Here is a 22,133-nt window from a genome sequence, read left to right on the forward strand (position 1 = left end):
AGAGACCACAGAGACCATAGAGACTCAGGACAGCGTCATACAGCAGAGACTCAGGACAGCTTCCTACAACAGAGACCACAGAGACCATAGAGACTCAGGACGGCTTCCTACAGCAGACCCTCAGGACAGCTTCCTACAGCAGAGACCCAGGACAGCTTCCTAGAGCAGAGACTCAGGACAGCTTCCTACATTAGAGACTCAGGACAGCTTCCTACAGCAGAGAGGCCAGAGACTCAGGACATCTTCCTACAGCAGAGACTCAGGACAGCTTCCTACAGCAGAGACTCAGGACAGCTTCCTACAGCAGAGACTCAGGACAGCTTCCTACAGCAGAGAGGACAGAGACTCAGGACAGCTTCCTACAGCAGAGACTCAGGACAGCTTCCTACAGCAGAGACCCAGGACATCTTCCTACAGCAGAGACCACAGAGACTCAGGACAGCTTCCTACCATAAAGACTCAGTACAGCTTCCTACAGCAGAGACTCAGGACAGCTTCCTACCATAGAGACTAAGGACAGCTTCCTACAGCAGAGACCACAGAGACCATAGAGACTCAGGACAGCTTCCTACCATAGAGACTCAGGACAGCTTCCTACAGCAGAGACCCAGGACAGCTTCCTACAGCAGAGACTCAGGACAGCTTCCTACAGCAGAGACTCAGGACAGCTTCCTACAGCAGAGACTCAGGACAGCTTCCTACAGCAGAGACTCAGGACAGCTTCCTACAGCAGAGACCACAGAGACTCAGGACAGCTTCCTACAGCAGAGACTCAGGACAGGTTCCTACAGCAGAGACTCAGGACAGCTTCCTACAGCAGAGACCCAGGACAGCTTCCTACAGCAGAGACTCAGGACAGCTTCCTACAGCAGAGACTCAGTACAGCTTCCTACAGCAGAGACCCAGGACAGCTTCCTACAGCAGAGACCACAGAGACCCAGGACAGCTTCCTACAGCAGAGACCACAGAGACTCAGGGCAGCTTCCTACAGCAGAGACCCAGGACAGCTTCCTACAGCAGAGACTCATGACAGCTTCCTACAGCAGAGACTCAGGACAGCTTCCTACAGCAGAGACTCAGGACAGCTTCCTACAGCAGAGACTCAGGACAGCTTCCTACAGCAGAGACTCAGGACAGCTTCCTACAGCAGAGACCACAGAGACCATAGAGACTCAGGACAGCGTCCTACAGCAGAGACTCAGGACAGCTTCCTACAACAGAGACCACAGAGACGATAGAGACTCAGGACAGCTTCCTACAGCAGAGACTCAGGACAGCTTCCTACAGCAGAGACCCAGGACAGCTTCCTACAGCAGAGACTCAGGACAGCTTCCTACATCAGAGATTCAGGACAGCTTCCTACAGCAGAGAACCAGGACAGCTTCCTACAGCAGAGACTCAGGACAGCTTCCTACAGCAGAGACCCAGGACAGCTTCCTACCATAGAGACTCAGGACAGCTTCATACAGCAGAGACTCAGGACAGCTTCCTACAGCAGAGACTCAGGACAGCTTCCTACCATAGAGACTCAGGACAGCTTCCTACAGCAGAGACTCAGGACAGCTTCCTACAGCAGAGACCCAGGACAGCTTCCTACAGCAGAGACTCAGGACAGCTTCCTACAGCAGAGACCCAGGACAGCTTCCTACAGCAGAGACTCAGGACAGCTTCCTACAGCAGAGACTCAGGACAGCTTCCTACAGCAGAGACCACAGAGACTCAGGACAGCTTCCTACAGCAGAGACTCAGGACAGCTTCCTACAGCAGAGACCCACGACAGCTTCCTACAGCAGAGACCACAGAGACCCAGGACAGCTTCCTACAGCAGAGACCACAGAGACTCAGGACAGCTTCCTACCATAGAGACTCAGGACAGCTTCCTACCATAGAGACTCAGGACAGCTTCCTACAGCAGAGACTCAGGACAGCTTCCTACAGCAGAGACCCAGGACAGCTTCCTACAGCAGAGACTCAGGACAGCTTCCTACAGCAGAGACCCAGGACAGCTTCCTACAGCAGAGACTCAGGACAGCTTCCTACAGCAGAGACTCAGGACAGCTTCCTACAGCAGAGACCACAGAGACTCAGGACAGCTTCCTACAGCAGAGACTCAGGACAGCTTCCTACAGCAGAGACTCAGGACAGCTTCCTACAGCAGAGACTCAGGACAGCTTCCTACAGCATAGACCCAGGACAGCCTCCTACAGCAGAGACTCAGGACAGCTTCCTACAGCAGAGACTCAGGACAGCTTCCTACAGCAGAGACCCACGACAGCTTCCTACAGCAGAGACCACAGAGACCCAGGACAGCTTCCTACAGCAGAGACCACAGAGACTCAGGACAGCTTCCTACAGCAGAGACTCAGGACAGCTTCCTACAGCAGAGACTCAGGACAGCTTCCTACAGCAGAGACTCAGGACAGCTTCCTACAGCAGAGACTCAGGACAGCTTCCTACAGCAGAGACCACAGAGACCATAGAGACTCAGGACAGCGTCCTACAGCAGAGACTCAGGACAGCTTCCTACAGCAGAGACCACAGAGACCATAGAGACTCAGGACAGCTTCCTACAGCAGAGACTCAGGACAGCTTCCGACAGCAGAGACCCAGGACAGCTTCCTACAGCAGAGACTCAAACAGCTTCCTACAGCAGAGATTCAGGACAGCTTCCTACAGCAGAGACCCAGGACAGCTTCCTACAGCAGAGACTCAGGACAGCTTCCTACAGCAGAAACCCAGGACAGCTTCCTACCATAGAGACTCAGGACAGCTTCCTACAGCAGAGACTCAGGACAGCTTCCTACAGCAGAGACTCAGGACAGCTTCCTACCATAGAGACTCAGGACAGCTTCCTACAGCAGAGACCCAGGACAGCTTCCTACAGCAGAGACTCAGGACAGCTTCCTACAGCAGAGACCCAGGACAGCGTCCTACAGCAGAGACTCAGGACAGCTTCCTACAGCAGAGACTCAGGACAGCTTCCTACAGCAGAGACTCAGGACAGCTTCCTACCATAGAGACCCAGGACAGCTTCCTACCACAGAGACTCAGGACAGCTTCCTACAGCAGAGACTCAGGACAGCTTCCTACAGCAGAGACCCAGGACAGCTTCCTACAGCAGAGACTCAGGACAGCTTCCTACAGCAGAGACTCAGGACAGCTTCCTACAGCAGAGACTCAGGACAGCTTCCTACAGCAGAGACTCAGGACAGCTTCCTACAGCAGAGACCACAGAGACCATAGAGACTCAGGACAGCTTCCTACAGCAGAGACTCAGGACAGCTTCCTACAGCAGAGACCACAGAGACCATAGAGACTCAGGACAGCTTCCTACAGCAGAGACTCAGGACAGCTTCCTACAGCAGAGACCCTGGACAGCTTCCTACAGCAGAGACTCAGGACAGCTTCCTACAGCAGAGATTCAGGACAGCTTCCTACAGCAGAGACCCAGGACAGCTTCCTACAGCAGAGACTCAGGACAGCTTCCTACAGCAGAAACCCAGGACAGCTTCCTACCATAGAGACTCAGGACAGCTTCCTACAGCAGAGACTCAGGACAGCTTCCTACAGCAGAGACTCAGGACAGCTTTCTACCATAGAGACTCAGGACAGCTTCCTACAGCAGAGAATCAGGACAGCTTCCTACAGCAGAGACTCAGGACAGCTTCCTACAGCAGAGACTCAGGACAGCTTCCTACCATAGAGACTCAGGACAGCTTCCTACAGCAGAGACTCAGGACAGCTTCCTACAGCAGAGACCCAGGACAGCTTCCTACAGCAGAGACTCAGGACAGCTTCCTACAGCAGAGACCCAGGACAGCTTCCTACAGCAGAGACTCAGGACAGCTTCCTACAGCAGAGACCCAGGACAGCTTCCTACCATAGAGACCCAGGACAGCTTCCTACCACAGAGACTCAGGACAGCTTCCTACAGCAGAGACTCAGGACAGCTTCCTACAGCAGAGAACCATGACAGCTTCCTACAGCAGAGACTCAGGACAGCTTCCTACAGCAGAGACTCAGGACAGCTTCCTACAGCAGAGTCTCAGGAGAGCTTCCTACAGCAGAGACTCAGGACAGCTTCCTACAGCAGAGACCACAGAGACCATAGAGACTCAGGACAGCGTCCTACAGCAGAGACTCAGGACAGCTTCCTACAGCAGAGACCTTAGAGACCATAGAGACTCAGGACAGCTTCCTACAGCAGAGACTCAGGACAGCTTCCTACAACAGAGACCCTGGACAGCTTCCTACAGCAGAGACTCAGGACAGCTTCCTACAGCAGAGATTCAGGACAGCTTCCTACAGCAGAGACCCAGGACAGCTTCCTACAGCAGAGACTCAGGACAGCTTCCTACAGCAGAAACCCAGGACAGCTTCCTACCATAGAGACTCAGGACAGCTTCCTACAGCAGAGACTCAGGACAGCTTCCTACAGCAGAGACCCAGGACAGCTTCCTACAGCAGAGACTCAGGACAGCTTCCTACAGCAGAGACCCAGGACAGCTTCCTACAGCAGAGACTCAGGACAGCATCCTACCATAGAGACCCAGGAAAGCTTCCTACCACAGAGACTCAGGACAGCTTCCTACAGCAGAGACTCAGGACAGCTTCCTACAGCAGAGACCCAGGTTAGCTTCCTACAGCAGAGACTCAGGACAGCTTCCTACAGCAGAGACTCAGGACAGCTTCCTACAGCAGAGACTCAGGACAGCTTCCTACCACAGAGACTCAGGACAGCTTCCTACAGCAGAGACTCAGGACAGCTTCCTACAGCAGAGACCCATGACATCTTCCTACAGCAGAGACTCAGGACAGCTTCCTACAGCAGAGACTCAGGACAGCTTCCTACAGCAGAGACTCAGGACAGCTTCCTACAGCAGAGACTCAGGACAGCTTCCTACAGCAGAGACCACAGAGACCATAGAGACTCAGGACAGCGTCCTACAGCAGAGACTCAGGACAGCTTCCTACAGCAGAGACCACAGAGACCATAGAGACTCAGGACAGCTTCCTACAGCAGAGACTCAGGACAGCTTCCTACAACAGAGACCCTGGACAGCTTCCTACAGCAGAGACTCAGGACAGCTTCCTACAGCAGAGATTCAGGACAGCTTCCTACAGCAGAGACCCAGGACAGCTTCCTACAGCAGAGACTCAGGACAGCTTCCTACAGCAGAAACCCAGGACAGCTTCCTACCATAGAGACTCAGGACAGCTTCCTACAGCAGAGACTCAGGACAGCTTCCTACAGCAGAGACCCAGGACAGCTTCCTACAGCAGAGACTCAGGACAGCTTCCTACAGCAGAGACCCAGGACAGCTTCCTACAGCAGAGACTCAGGACAGCATCCTACCATAGAGACCCAGGACAGCTTCCTACCACAGAGACTCAGGACAGCTTCCTACAGCAGAGACTCAGGACAGCTTCCTACAGCAGAGACCCAGGTTAGCTTCCTACAGCAGAGACTCAGGACAGCTTCCTACAGCAGAGACTCAGGACAGCTTCCTACAGCAGAGACTCAGGACAGCTTCCTACAGCAGAGACAACAGAGACCATAGAGACTCAGGACAGCTTCCTACAGCAGAGACTCAGGACAGCTTCCTACAGCAGAGACCACATAGACCATAGAGACTCAGGACAGCTTCCTACAGCAGAGACTCAGGACAGCTTCCTACAGCAGAGACCCAGGACAGCTTCCTACAGCAGAGACTCAGGACATGTTCCTACAGCAGAGACTCAGGACAGCTTCCTACAGCAGAGACCCAGGACAGCTTCCTACAGCAGAGACTCAGGACAGCTTCCTACAGCAGAGACCCAGGACAGCTTCCTACCATAGAGACCCAGGACAGCTTCCTACCACAGAGACTCAGGACAGCTTCCTACAGCAGAGACTCAGGACAGCTTCCTACAGCAGAGACCCATGACAGCTTCCTACAGCAGAGACTCAGGACAGCTTCCTACAGCAGAGACTCAGGACAGCTTCCTACAGCAGAGACTCAGGACAGCTTCCTAAAGCAGAGACTCAGGACAGCTTCCTACAGCAGAGACCACAGAGACCATAGAGACTCAGGACAGCGTCCTACAGCAGAGACTCAGGACAGCTTCCTACAGCAGAGACCACAGAGACCATAGAGACTCAGGACAGCTTCCTACAGCAGAGACTCAGGACAGCTTCCTACAGCAGAGACCCAGGACAGCTTCCTACAGCAGAGACTCAGGACAGCTTCCTACCATAGAGACCCAGGACAGCTTCCTACCACAGAGACTCAGGACAGCTTCCTACCACAGAGACTCAGGACAGCTTCCTACAGCAGAGACTCAGGACAGCTTCCTACAGCAGAGACCCAGGACAGCTTCCTACAGCAGAGACTCAGGACAGCTTCCTACCATAGAGACCCAGGACAGCTTCCTACCACAGAGATTCAGGACAGCTTCCTACAGCAGAGACCCAGGACAGCTTCCTACAGCAGAGACTCAGGACAGCTTCCTACAGCAGAGACCAAGGACAGCTTCCTACAGCAAAGACTCAGGACAGCTTCCTACAGCAGAGACCCATGACAGCTTCCTACAGCAGAGACTCAGGACAGCTTCCTACCATAGAGACCCAGGACAGCTTCCTACCACAGAGACTCAGGACAGCTTCCTACAGCAGAGACTCAGGACAGCTTCCTACAGCAGAGACCACAGAGACCATAGAGACTCAGGACAGCGTCCTACAGCAGAGACTCAGGACAGCTTCCTACAGCAGAGACCACAGAGACCATAGAGACTCAGGACAGCTTCCTACAGCAGAGACTCAGGACAGCTTCCTACAGCAGAGACCCTGGACAGCTTCCTACAGCAGAGACTCAGGACAGCTTCCTACAGCAGAGATTCTGGACAGCTTCCTACAGCAGAGACCCAGGACAGCTTCCTACAGCAGAGACTCAGGACAGCTTCCTACAGCAGAGACCCATGACATCTTCCTACAGCAGAGACTCAGGACAGCTTCCTACAGCAGAGACTCAGGACAGCTTCCTACAGCAGAGACTCAGGACAGCTTCCTACAGCAGAGACTCAGGACAGCTTCCTACAGCAGAGACCACAGAGACCATAGAGACTCAGGACAGCGTCCTACAGCAGAGACTCAGGACAGCTTCCTACAGCAGAGACCACAGAGACCATAGAGACTCAGGACAGCTTCCTACAGCAGAGACTCAGGACAGCTTCCTACAACAGAGACCCTGGACAGCTTCCTACAGCAGAGACTCAGGACAGCTTCCTACAGCAGAGATTCAGGACAGCTTCCTACAGCAGAGACCCAGGACAGCTTCCTACAGCAGAGACTCAGGACAGCTTCCTACAGCAGAAACCCAGGACAGCTTCCTACCATAGAGACTCAGGACAGCTTCCTACAGCAGAGACTCAGGACAGCTTCCTACAGCAGAGACCCAGGACAGCTTCCTACAGCAGAGACTCAGGACAGCTTCCTACAGCAGAGACCCAGGACAGCTTCCTACAGCAGAGACTCAGGACAGCATCCTACCATAGAGACCCAGGACAGCTTCCTACCACAGAGACTCAGGACAGCTTCCTACAGCAGAGACTCAGGACAGCTTCCTACAGCAGAGACCCAGGTTAGCTTCCTACAGCAGAGACTCAGGACAGCTTCCTACAGCAGAGACTCAGGACAGCTTCCTACAGCAGAGACTCAGGACAGCTTCCTACAGCAGAGACAACAGAGACCATAGAGACTCAGGACAGCTTCCTACAGCAGAGACTCAGGACAGCTTCCTACAGCAGAGACCACAGAGACCATAGAGACTCAGGACAGCTTCCTACAGCAGAGACTCAGGACAGCTTCCTACAGCAGAGACCCAGGACAGCTTCCTACAGCAGAGACTCAGGACATGTTCCTACAGCAGAGACTCAGGACAGCTTCCTACAGCAGAGACCCAGGACAGCTTCCTACAGCAGAGACTCAGGACAGCTTCCTACAGCAGAGACCCAGGACAGCTTCCCACCATAGAGACCCAGGACAGCTTCCTACCACAGAGACTCAGGACAGCTTCCTACAGCAGAGACTCAGGACAGCTTCCTACAGCAGAGACCCATGACAGCTTCCTACAGCAGAGACTCAGGACAGCTTCCTACAGCAGAGACTCAGGACAGCTTCCTACAGCAGAGACTCAGGACAGCTTCCTACAGCAGAGACTCAGGACAGCTTCCTACAGCAGAGACCACAGAGACCATAGAGACTCAGGACAGCGTCCTACAGCAGAGACTCAGGACAGCTTCCTACAGCAGAGACCACAGAGACCATAGAGACTCAGGACAGCTTCCTACAGCAGAGACTCAGGACAGCTTCCTACAGCAGAGACCCAGGACAGCTTCCTACAGCAGAGACTCAGGACAGCTTCCTACCATAGAGACCCAGGACAGCTTCCTACCACAGAGACTCAGGACAGCTTCCTACCACAGAGACTCAGGACAGCTTCCTACAGCAGAGACTCAGGACAGCTTCCTACAGCAGAGACCCAGGACAGCTTCCTACAGCAGAGACTCAGGACAGCTTCCTACCATAGAGACCCAGGACAGCTTCCTACCACAGAGATTCAGGACAGCTTCCTACAGCAGAGACCCAGGACAGCTTCCTACAGCAGAGACTCAGGACAGCTTCCTACAGCAGAGACCAAGGACAGCTTCCTACAGCAAAGACTCAGGACAGCTTCCTACAGCAGAGACCCATGACAGCTTCCTACAGCAGAGACTCAGGACAGCTTCCTACCATAGAGACCCAGGACAGCTTCCTACCACAGAGACTCAGGACAGCTTCCTACAGCAGAGACTCAGGACAGCTTCCTACAGCAGAGACCACAGAGACCATAGAGACTCAGGACAGTGTCCTACAGCAGAGACTCAGGACAGCTTCCTACAGCAGAGACCACAGAGACCATAGAGACTCAGGACAGCTTCCTACAGCAGAGACTCAGGACAGCTTCCTACAGCAGAGACCCTGGACAGCTTCCTACAGCAGAGACTCAGGACAGCTTCCTACAGCAGAGATTCAGGACAGCTTCCTACAGCAGAGACCCAGGACAGCTTCCTACAGCAGAGACTCAGGACAGCTTCCTACAGCAGAAACCCAGGACAGCTTCCTACCATAGAGACTCAGGACAGCTTCCTACAGCAGAGACTCAGGACAGCTTCCTACAGCAGAGACTCAGGACAGCTTCCTACCATAGAGACTCAGGACAGCTTCCTACAGCAGAGTCTCAGGACAGCTTCCTACAGCAGAGACCCAGGACAGCTTCCTACAGCAGAGACTCATGACAGCTTCCTACAGCAGAGACCCAGGACAGCTTCCTACAGCAGAGACTCAGGACAGCTTCCTACAGCAGAGACCCAGGACAGCTTCCTACAGCAGAGACTCAGGACAGCATCCTACCATAGAGACCCAGGACAGCTTCCTACCACAGAGACTCAGGACAGCTTCCTACAGCAGAGACTCAGGACAGCTTCCTACAGCAGAGACCCAGGTTAGCTTCCTACAGCAGAGACTCAGGACAGCTTCCTACAGCAGAGACTCAGGACAGCTTCCTACAGCAGAGACTCAGGACAGCTTCCTACAGCAGAGACAACAGAGACCATAGAGACTCAGGACAGCTTCCTACAGCAGAGACTCAGGACAGCTTCCTACAGCAGAGACCACAGAGACCATAGAGACTCAGGACAGCTTCCTACAGCAGAGACTCAGGACAGCTTCCTACAGCAGAGACCCAGGACAGCTTCCTACAGCAGAGACTCAGGACATGTTCCTACAGCAGAGACTCAGGACAGCTTCCTACAGCAGAGACCCAGGACAGCTTCCTACAGCAGAGACTCAGGACAGCTTCCTACAGCAGAGACCCAGGACAGCTTCCTACCATAGAGACTCAGGACAGCTTCCTACAGCAGAAACTCAGGACAGCTTCCTACAGCAGAAACTCAGGACAGCTTCCTACCATAGAGACTCAGGACAGCTTCCTACAGCAGAGACCCAGGACAGCTTCCTACAGCAGAGACCCAGGACACCTTCCTACAGCAGAGACCCAGGACAGCTTCCTACAGCAGAGACTCAGGACAGCTTCCTACAGCAGAGACCCAGGACAGCTTCCTACAGCAGAGACTCAGGACAGCTTCCTACAGCAGAGACCCAGGACAGCTTCCTACAGCAGAGACTCAGGACAGCTTCCTACCATAGAGACCCAGGACAGCTTCCTACCACAGAGACTCAGGACAGCTTCCTACCACAGAGACTCAGGACAGCTTCCTACAGCAGAGACTCAGGACAGCTTCCTACAGCAGAGACCCAGGACAGCTTCCTACAGCAGAGACTCAGGACAGCTTCCTACCATAGAGACCCAGGACAGCTTCCTACCACAGAGACTCAGGACAGCTTCCTACAGCAGAGACCCAGGACAGCTTCCTACAGCAGAGACTCAGGACAGCTTCCTACAGCAGAGACCAAGGACAGCTTCCTACAGCAGAGACCCAGGACAGCTTCCTACAGCAGAGACTCAGGACAGCTTCCTACCATAGAGACCCAGGACAGCTTCCTACCACAGAGATTCAGGACAGCTTCCTACAGCAGAGACTCAAGACAGCTTCCTACAGCAGAGACTCAAGACAGCTTCCTACAGCAGAGACCCAGGACAGCTTCCTACAGCAGAGACCCAGGACAGCTTCCTACAGCAGAGACTCAGGACAGCTTCCTACAGCAGAGACCATAGAGACCCAGGACAGCTTCCTACAGCAGAGACCACAGAAACTCAGGACAGCTTCCTACAGAAGAGACCACAGAGACTCAGCACAGCTTCCTACAGCAGAGACTCAGGACAGCTTCCTACAGCAGAGACCCAGGACAGCTTCCTACAGCAGAGACCCAGGACAGCTTCCTACAGCAGAGACTCAGGACAGCTTCCTACAGCAGAGACTCAGGACAGCTTCCTACAGCAGAGACTCAGGACAGCTTCCTACAGCAGAGACCCAGGACAGCTTCCTACAGCAGAGACTCAGGACAGCTTCCTACCATAGAGACCCAGGACAGCTTCCTACCACAGAGACTCAGGACAGCTTCCTACCACAGAGACTCAGGACAGCTTCAAACAGCAGAGACTCAGGACAGCTTCCTACAGCAGAGACCCAGGACAGCTTCCTACAGCAGAGACTCAGGACAGCTTCCTACCATAGAGACCCAGGACAGCTTCCTACCACAGAGACTCAGGACAGCTTCCTACAGCAGAGACCCAGGACAGCTTCCTACAGCAGAGACTCAGGACAGCTTCCTACAGCAGAGACCAAGGACAGCTTCCTACAGCAAAGACTCAGGACAGCTTCCTACAGCAGAGACCCATGACAGCTTCCTACAGCAGAGACTCAGGACAGCTTCCTACCATAGAGACCCAGGACAGCTTCCTACCACAGAGACTCAGGACAGCTTCCTACAGCAGAGACTCAGGATAGCTTCCTACAGCAGAGACCACAGAGACCATAGAGACTCAGGACAGTGTCCTACAGCAGAGACTCAGGACAGCTTCCTACAGCAGAGACCACAGAGACCATAGAGACTCAGGACAGCTTCCTACAGCAGAGACTCAGGACAGCTTCCTACAGCAGAGACCCTGGACAGCTTCCTACAGCAGAGACTCAGGACAGCTTCCTACAGCAGAGATTCAGGACAGCTTCCTACAGCAGAGACCCAGGACAGCTTCCTACAGCAGAGACTCAGGACAGCTTCCTACAGCAGAAACCCAGGACAGCTTCCTACCATAGAGACTCAGGACAGCTTCCTACAGCAGAGACTCAGGACAGCTTCCTACAGCAGAGACTCAGGACAGCTTCCTACCATAGAGACTCAGGACAGCTTCCTACAGCAGAGTCTCAGGACAGCTTCCTACAGCAGAGACCCAGGACAGCTTCCTACAGCAGAGACTCAGGACAGCTTCCTACAGCAGAGACCCAGGACAGCTTCCTACAGCAGAGACTCAGGACAGCTTCCTACAGCAGAGACCCAGGACAGCTTCCTACAGCAGAGACTCAGGACAGCATCCTACCATAGAGACCCAGGACAGCTTCCTACCACAGAGACTCAGGACAGCTTCCTACAGCAGAGACTCAGGACAGCTTCCTACAGCAGAGACCCAGGTTAGCTTCCTACAGCAGAGACTCAGGACAGCTTCCTACAGCAGAGACTCAGGACAGCTTCCTACAGCAGAGACTCAGGACAGCTTCCTACAGCAGAGACAACAGATACCATAGAGACTCAGGACAGCTTCCTACAGCAGAGACTCAGGACAGCTTCCTACAGCAGAGACCACAGAGACCATAGAGACTCAGGACAGCTTCCTACAGCAGAGACTCAGGACAGCTTCCTACAGCAGAGACCCAGGACAGCTTCCTACAGCAGAGACTAAAGACATGTTCCTACAGCAGAGACTCAGGACAGCTTCCTACAGCAGAGACCCAGGACAGCTTCCTACAGCAGAGACTCAGGACAGCTTCCTACAGCAGAGACCCAGGACAGCTTCCTACCATAGAGACTCAGGACAGCTTCCTACAGCAGAGACTCAGGACAGCTTCCTACAGCAGAAACTCAGGACAGCTTCCTACCATAGAGACTCAGGACAGCTTCCTACAGCAGAGACCCAGGACAGCTTCCTACAGCAGAGACCCAGGACAGCTTCCTACAGCAGAGACCCAGGACAGCTTCCTACAGCAGAGACTCAGGACAGCTTCCTACAGCAGAGACCCAGGACAGCTTCCTACAGCAGAGACTCAGGACAGCTTCCTACAGCAGAGACCCAGGACAGCTTCCTACAGCAGAGACTCAGGACAGCTTCCTACCATAGAGACCCAGGACAGCTTCCTACCACAGAGACGCAGGACAGCTTCCTACCACAGAGACTCAGGACAGCTTCCTACAGCAGAGACTCAGGACAGCTTCCTACAGCAGAGACCCAGGACAGCTTCCTACAGCAGAGACTCAGGACAGCTTCCTACCATAGAGACCCAGGACAGCTTCCTACCACAGAGACTCAGGACAGCTTCCTACAGCAGAGACCCAGGACAGCTTCCTACAGCAGAGACTCAGGACAGCTTCCTACAGCAGAGACCAAGGACAGCTTCCTACAGCAGAGACTCAGGACAGCTTCCTACAGCAGAGACCCAGGACAGCTTCCTACAGCAGAGACTCAGGACAGCTTCCTACCATAGAGACCCAGGACAGCTTCCTACCACAGAGACTCAGGACAGCTTCCTACAGCAGAGACTCAGGACAGCTTCCTACAGCAGAGACCCAGGACAGCTTCCTACAGCAGAGACTCAAGACAGCTTCCTACAGCAGAGACCCAGGACAGCTTCCTACAGCAGAGACTCAGGACAGCTTCCTACAGCAGAGACCCAGGACAGCTTCCTACAGCAGAGACTCAGGACAGCTTCCTACCATAGAGACCCAGGACAGCTTCCTACCATAGAGACTCAGGACAGCTTCCTACCATAGAGACCCAGGACAGCTTCCTACAGAAGAGACCACAGAGACTCAGGACAGCTTCCTACAGCAGAGACCCAGGACAGCTTCCTACAGCAGAGACCACAGACTCAGGACAGCTTCCAACAGCAGAGACCCAGGACAGCTTCCTACAGCAGAGACCCAGGACAGCTTCCTACAGCAGAGACTCAAGACAGCTTCCTACAGCAGAGACCCAGGACAGCTTCCTACAGCAGAGACCCAGGACAGCTTCCTACAGCAGAGACTCAGGACAGCTTCCTACAGCAGAGACCATAGAGACCCAGGACAGCTTCCTACAGCAGAGACCACAGAGACTCAGGACAGCTTCCTACAGAAGAGACCACAGAGACTCAGCACAGCTTCCTACAGCAGAGACTCAGGACAGCTTCCTACAGCAGAGACCCAGGACAGCTTCCTACAGCAGAGACCCAGGACAGCTTCCTACAGCAGAGACTCAGGACAGCTTCCTACAGCAGAGACTCAGGACAGCTTCCTACACCAGAGACTCAGGACAGCTTCCTACAGCAGAGACCCAGGACAGCTTCCTACAGCAGAGACTCAGGACAGCTTCCTACCATAGAGACCCAGGACAGCTTCCTACCACAGAGACTCAGGACAGCTTCCTACCACAGAGACTCAGGACAGCTTCCTACAGCAGAGACTCAGGACAGCTTCCTACAGCAGAGACCCAGGACAGCTTCCTACAGCAGAGACTCAGGACAGCTTCCTACCATAGAGACCCAGGACAGCTTCCTACCACAGAGACTCAGGACAGCTTCCTACAGCAGAGACCCAGGACAGCTTCCTACAGCAGAGACTCAGGACAGCTTCCTACAGCAGAGACCAAGGACAGCTTCCTACAGCAAAGACTCAGGACAGCTTCCTACAGCAGAGACCCATGACAGCTTCCTACAGCAGAGACTCAGGACAGCTTCCTACCATAGAGACCCAGGACAGCTTCCTACCACAGAGACTCAGGACAGCTTCCTACAGCAGAGACTCAGGACAGCTTCCTACAGCAGAGACCCAGGACAGCTTCCTACAGCAGAGACTCAAGACAGCTTCCTACAGCAGAGACCCAGGACAGCTTCCTACAGCAGAGACTCAGGACAGCTTCCTACAGCAGAGACCCAGGACAGCTTCCTACAGCAGAGACTCAGGACAGCTTCCTACCATAGAGACCCAGGACAGCTTCCTACCATAGAGACTCAGGACAGCTTCCTACCATAGAGACCCAGGACAGCTTCCTACAGCAGAGACCACAGAGACTCAGGACAGCTTCCTACAGCAGAGACCCAGGACAGCTTCCTACAGCAGAGACCACAGACTCAGGACAGCTTCCAACAGCAGAGACCCAGGACAGCTTCCTACAGCAGAGACCCAGGACAGCTTCCTACAGCAGAGACTCAAGACAGCTTCCTACAGCAGAGACCCAGGACAGCTTCCTACAGCAGAGACCCAGGACAGCTTCCTACAGCAGAGACTCAGGACAGCTTCCTACAGCAGAGACCATAGAGACCCAGGACAGCTTCCTACAGCAGAGACCACAGAGACTCAGGACAGCTTCCTACAGAAGAGACCACAGAGACTCAGCACAGCTTCCTACAGCAGAGACTCAGGACAGCTTCCTACAGCAGAGACCCAGGACAGCTTCCTACAGCAGAGACCCAGGACAGCTTCCTACAGCAGAGACCCAGGACAGCTTCCTACAGCAGAGATTCAGGACAGCTTCCTACAGCAGAGACCCAGGACAGCTTCCTACAGCAGAGACCCAGGACAGCTTCCTACAGCAGAGACTCAGGACAGCTTCCTACAGCAGAAACCCAGGACAGCTTCCTACCATAGAGACTCAGGACAGCTTCCTACAGCAGAGACTCAGGACAGCTTCCTACAGCAGAGACTCAGGACAGCTTCCTACCATAGAGACTCAGGACAGCTTCCTACAGCAGAGTCTCAGGACAGCTTCCTACAGCAGAGACCCAGGACAGCTTCCTACAGCAGAGACTCAGGACAGCTTCCTACAGCAGAGACCCAGGACAGCTTCCTACAGCAGAGACTCAGGACAGCTTCCTACAGCAGAGACCCAGGACAGCTTCCTACAGCAGAGACTCAGGACAGCATCCTACCATAGAGACCCAGGACAGCTTCCTACCACAGAGACTCAGGACAGCTTCCTACAGCAGAGACTCAGGATAGCTTCCTACAGCAGAGACCCAGGTTAGCTTCCTACAGCAGAGACTCAGGACAGCTTCCTACAGCAGAGACTCAGGACAGCTTCCTACAGCAGAGACTCAGGACAGCTTCCTACAGCAGAGACAACAGATACCATAGAGACTCAGGACAGCTTCCTACAGCAGAGACTCAGGACAGCTTCCTACAGCAGAGACCACAGAGACCATAGAGACTCAGGACAGCTTCCTACAGCAGAGACTCAGGACAGCTTCCTACAGCAGAGACCCAGGACAGCTTCCTACAGCAGAGACTAAAGACATGTTCCTACAGCAGAGACTCAGGACAGCTTCCTACAGCAGAGACCCAGGACAGCTTCCTACAGCAGAGACTCAGGACAGCTTCCTACAGCAGAGACCCAGGACAGCTTCCTACCATAGAGACTCAGGACAGCTTCCTACAGCAGAGACTCAGGACAGCTTCCTACAGCAGAAACTCAGGACAGCTTCCTACCATAGAGACTCAGGACAGCTTCCTACAGCAGAGACCCAGGACAGCTTCCTACAGCAGAGACTCAGGACAGCTTCCTACAGCAGAGACCCAGGACAGCTTCCTACAGCAGAGACCCAGGACAGCTTCCTACAGCAGAGACCCAGGACAGCTTCCTACAGCAGAGACCCAAGACAACTTCCTACAGCAGAGACCAAGGACAGCTTCCTACAGCAGAGACTCAGGACAGCTTCCTACAGCAGAGACCCAGGACAGCTTCCTACAGCAGAGACCAAGGACAGCTTCCTACAGCAGAGGCCCAGGACAGCTTCCTACAGCAGAGACCCGGGACAGCTTCCTACAGCAGAGACCCAGGACAGCTTCCTACAGCAGAGACCCTGGACAGCTTCCTACAGCAGAGACCCAGGACAGCTTCCTACAGCAGAGACCATAGTGACCCTGGACAGCTTCCTACAGCAGAGAGCACAGAGACCCAGGACAGCTTCCTACAGCAGAGACTCAGGACAGCTTCCTACAGCAGAGACCCAGGACAGCTTCCTACAGCAGAGACCCAGGACAGCTTCCTACAGCAGAGACCCAGGACAGCTTCCTACAGCAGAGACCCAGGACAGCTTCCTACAGCAGAAACCATAGAGACCCAGGACAGCTTCCTACAGCAGAGACCACAGAGACTCAGGACAGCTTCCTACAGCAGAGACTCAGGACAGCTTCCTACAGCAGAGACTCAGGACAGCTTCCTACAGCAGAGACCCAGGACAGCTTCCTACAGCAGAGACCCAGGACAGCTTCCCACGGCAGAGACCCAGGACAGCTTCCTACAGCAGAGACCCAGGACAGCTTCCTACAGCAGAGACCCAGGACAGCTTCCTACAGCAGAGACTCAGGACAGCTTCCTACAGCAGAGACTCAGGACAGCTTCCTACAGCAGAGACACAGGACAGCTTCCTACAGCAGAGACCCAGGACAGCTTCCTACAGCAGAGATCCAGGACAGCTTCCTACAGCAGAGACTCAGGACAGCTTCCTACAGCAGAGACCCAGGACAGCTTCCTACAGCAGAGACCCAGGACAGCTTCCTACAGCAGAGACCCAGGACAGCTTCCTACAGCAGAGACCCAGGACAGCTTCCTACAGCAGAGACCCAGGACAGCTTCCTACAGCAGAGACCCAGGACAGCTTCCTACAGCAGAGACCCAGGACAGCTTCCTACAGCAGAGACCCAGGACAGCTTCCTACAGCAGAGACCCAGGACAGCTTCCTACAGCAGAGACCCAGGACAGCTTCCTACAGCAGAGACCACAGAGACCCAGGACAGCTTCCTACAGCAGAGACCCAGGACAGCTTCCTACAGCAGAGACCCAGGACAGCTTCCTACAGCAGAGACCCAGGACAGCTTCCTACAGCAGAGACCCAGGACAGCTTCCTACAGCAGAGACCCAGGACAGCTTCCTACAGCAGATCAGCTCTTGTCCTCTCTGATAGTGTGTTGATGAACCAATCTACTGGAGACTCACCAGTGAGAACACTGAGCAGAGCTCCTTTATGGCATTAGGTTGGACGTACACTACCTTCTTGATACTGTATGTATTTAAATATGTATCTCTATCTACATCCTCTGGATATTGTCAGACATACAATATAATTTTTATTCTGACATTGGAGTTTAGAGAGAGGGGTATTTCTAATGTTACAGTTTTTTTTCAATTGCTAACAAGCATCGGTCAATACTGAAGCCACTTTTTCATCACACAGTCTGCATTACCAACATGCGTCTTGGCCAAACAGTTAATTTCACCTCCAAAACTCACTCAAACCACCAAAACACTTCATGCATGTCTCAAAATAAGCTTGTTCGACCATAACACTAGCAAAAATTCTCACTCAGAAAGCATATATTGTCACTCATAACACACTGACCTAAAACACACTAACAACAGGGATCATTTCATAAATGATTAACTTTTCTCTTCGAAGTTTGAAGGATTTTTCACATAAATCAGTATTTCATTATAGAATAAGACTAACACCTTTTCACTTTATTGACTGTACTAAAGTATGTAACAAGAATGATTCAGAAATGCAGAAATTTGCCTCAATAGCCTTTATTTGTTCTATATCTTTGCATAATAATAATTTACTTGTGAAAAATATAAAGTTGAAACAAAAAACAAAATCCTGAAATTCCAGGGCTGCAATAATAATTACAAAAGAAACCATCAACACCATGTATAGTTGTCACGATCGCTTACAGACGGGACGGACCAAGGCGCAGCGTGATATGCATACATGTTTATTTATATTGAATAAACACCACGACAAAACAACAAATGAAACTAAACGTGAAGTCCGAGGTAGACAAACAACATACCTCAACACGGAACAAGATCCCACAACCCACTAGTGCCAATAGGCTGCCTAAGTATGGTCCCCAATCAGAGACAACGAGCGACAGCTGCCTCTGATTGGGAACCACACCAGCCAACATAGATCTAGACATACTAGATCTAAACATAGAAAATACAACATAGAACATACCACACAGAAAATACACACCCTGACTCAACAAATACGAGTCCCCAGAGTCAGGGCGTGACAGTACCCCCCCCCCCCCCAAAGGTGCGGACTCCGACCGCACAACATAAACATAACAGGGTAGGGGCCGGGTGGGCATTCCGCCTCGGAGGCGGATCCGGCTCAGGGTGTGACGACCACTTACTCTCCGCCTCCCTGTTGTGCCCCTGGTCTGGTCTGGACCTCGGCGCGCTGCTTCCCCTCTCCTTCCTCCCACGAAGTACCAAGCCCTGTCTGGACCCTGGTGTGGGAGACCTCGAACCTGGAGAGGGGCTGAAGACTGAACTGGAGACGCTGACCGGAGCTGGACCGGGCACCGGTGGAGCGGACTACTCAGGCTCCGGACTGGAGCAGCTGACCGGAGCTGGATTAGGCACCGGTGGAGCGGACTGCTCTGGCTCCGGAGTGGAGCCGCTGACCGGATTTGGACTGGACACCGGTGGAGCGGACTGCTCTGGCTCCGGAGTGGAGCCGCTGACCGGAGCTGGACTGGACCCCGGTGAAGCGGATTGCTCTGGCTCCGGAGTGGAGCAGCTAACCGGAGCTGGATCAGGCACCGGTGGAGCGGATTGCTCTGGCTCCGGAGTGGAGCAGCTGACCGGTGCCGGACCAGGCACCGGTGGAACAGGCACGGGCCGTGCCGGACTGGACACACGCACCACTGGCCTGGTGCGAGAGGCAGGGACAGGCCGGACCGGGCTGGCGACGCGCACCACTGGCTTGGTGCGAGGGGCAGGAACAGGCCGGACCGGGCTGGCGACGCGCACCACTGGCTTGGTGCGAGGGGCAGGAACAGGCCGGATCGGGCTGGCGACGCGCACCACTGGCTTGGTGCGAGGAGCAGGAACGGGCCGGACCGGACTGGCGACACACACACCACTTGCTTGGTGCGAGAAGCGGGACTGGGTTCCTTTATAAACCCCCGCTCCTTCTGCTGCCTAACCAGTTCCTCTCGCCGTGCCTCTACACTTTCCTTCTCCCTTTTAGCCTCCTGTAGCACCTCCCTCTGACCGAATAACTCCTGCTCCCTCTGAACCAATAGCCCCCGTAACATGGTGGCCTCCTCTCCTAACCTGCAGATGCGCCCTTTAATGGCCTCCTGCTGCCTCGTCGTCCACACCGTGTGCCCCCCCCCATTTTTTTATTGGGGTTGCCTCTCGGGTCTCCGTCGTCGGCACTGTTGGCGCCGTTTCTCCTCTCCTACCTGGGCATCCTCCTTCATCGCCTTCCGGTAACGGACAGCCTCCTCCTCCGTAATTCTCCCCCAACCGAGGAGGACATCTACTAATGTAACCTCCTGTTGAATTCCCGGCGTTTGCTCCTGAACACGCTGCTTGGTCCTCGTTTGGTGGGATCTTCTGTCACGATCGCTTACAGACGGGACGGACCAAGGCGCAGCGTGATATGCATACATGTTTATTTAACTGAATAAACACCACGACAAAACAACAAACGAAACGAAACGTGAAGTCCAAGGTACACAAACAACATACCTCACACGGAACAAGATCCCACAACCCACTAGTGCCAATAGGCTGCCTAAGTATGGTCCCCAATCAGAGACAACGAGCGACAGTTGCCTCTGATTGGGAACCACACCGGCCAACATAGATCTAGACGATCTAGATCTAAACCTAGAAAATACAACATAGAACATACCACACAGAAAATACACACCCTGACTCAACAATTTTTATTTATTTTTTATTTCACCTTTATTTAACCAGGTAAACCAGTTGAGAACAGGTTCCCATTTACAACTGCGACCTGGCCAAGATAAAGCAAAGCAGTGCAATAAAAACAACACAGAGTTACATATGGGGTAAAAAAACATAAAGTCAAAAATACAACAGAAAATATATATACAGTGTGTGCAAATGTAGCAAGTTATGGAGGTAAGGCAATAAGTAGGCTATAGTGCAGAATAATTACAATAGTATTAACACTGGAATGCTAGATGTGCAAGAGATTATGTGCAAATAGAGATACTGGGGTGCAAAAGAGCAAAATAAATAACAATATAGGGATGAGGTAGTTGGGTGGGCTAATTTCAGATGGGCTGCGTACAGGTGCAGTGATCGGTAAGGTGCTCTGACAACTGATGCTTAAAGTTATTGAGGGAGATAAGAGTCTCCAGCTTCAGAGATTCAGAGATGTAATTCGTTCCAGTCATTGGCAGCAGAGAACTGGAAGGAATGGCGGCCAAAGGAGGTGTTGGCTTTGGGAATGACCAGTGAGATATACCTGCTGGAGCGCAGACTACGGGTGGGTGCTGCTATGGTGACCAATGAGCTAAGATAAGGCGGGGATTTGCCTAGCAGTGATTTATAGATGGCCTGGAGCCAGTGGGTTTGACGACGAACATGTAGTGAGGACCAGCCAACAAGAGCGTACAGGTCACAGTGGTGGGTAGTGTATGGGGCTTTGGAGACAAAACGGATGGCACTGTGATAGACTACATCCAATTTGCTGAGTAGAGTGTTGGAGGCTATTTTGTAAATGACATCGCCGAGTCCCCAGAGTCAGGGCGTGACAATAGTATAATCCCTCATACTGTACAGTCCTGTGACGTGTTCTAGTTCTCCCTCTCTCCTGCATTTGGCCACACGTTCTCATCAACATCACATCTTATTTCTTCTCTGGCGATGCATCTTGGAAAGCATCTTCTGGAATGTCTAATCCAACCCTGGCAGTCTTCAGGAGAAGTGTCTCCACACCCCCCATTCATGGCATACAGTAAGGACATCTGGTCGTGTGGATGGTGGTCATAAACCTTCCACCTCCACGCAGAGAAAAACTCCTCTATGGGGTTTAGGAAGGGGGAGTATGGAGGCAGGAATAGTACTGGCATCCTGGGATGGGCAGCAAACCAGTCTGTGCCTGCAGCAGAGTGGTGGAATGCCACATTATGTTAGGCCTACTGCTGCTAGGTAGCTCTCTCTCTGCTCTCCCCCTCCCCTCTGTCTGTCCTTGATTGCAGGAGTGAAGTCTGTGTCACGCCCTGGCTCTGGGGACTATGTTATGTTGAGCCAGGGTGTGTAAGTCTATGTTTAATTTTCTATGTTGGGCTGAGTGACTCCCAATCAGAGGCAACGAGTGTCAGCTGGGTGTCTCTGATTGGGAGCCATATTTAACTGTTTGTCTTGCACTTTGTGTTTTGTGGTTTCTTGTTCCTTTTGGTTGTGTATCGAAGGACTTCACGTTTCGTTCTTTGTTTTGATCGTGTGATCAGTTGAATAAATATAATATGTTCACCCGCAACGCTGCGCCTTGGTCTCCCTCATTAGACGAACGTGACAGAAGAAACCACCAAGACCAGACCAAGCAGCGTGTCCAGGAGCCATCGCTAACAG

The sequence above is a fragment of the Coregonus lavaretus genome (assembly GCF_964263955.1).
Source record: "Coregonus lavaretus genome assembly, contig: HAP1_SCAFFOLD_462, whole genome shotgun sequence".
Taxonomy (NCBI): domain Eukaryota; kingdom Metazoa; phylum Chordata; class Actinopteri; order Salmoniformes; family Salmonidae; genus Coregonus; species Coregonus lavaretus.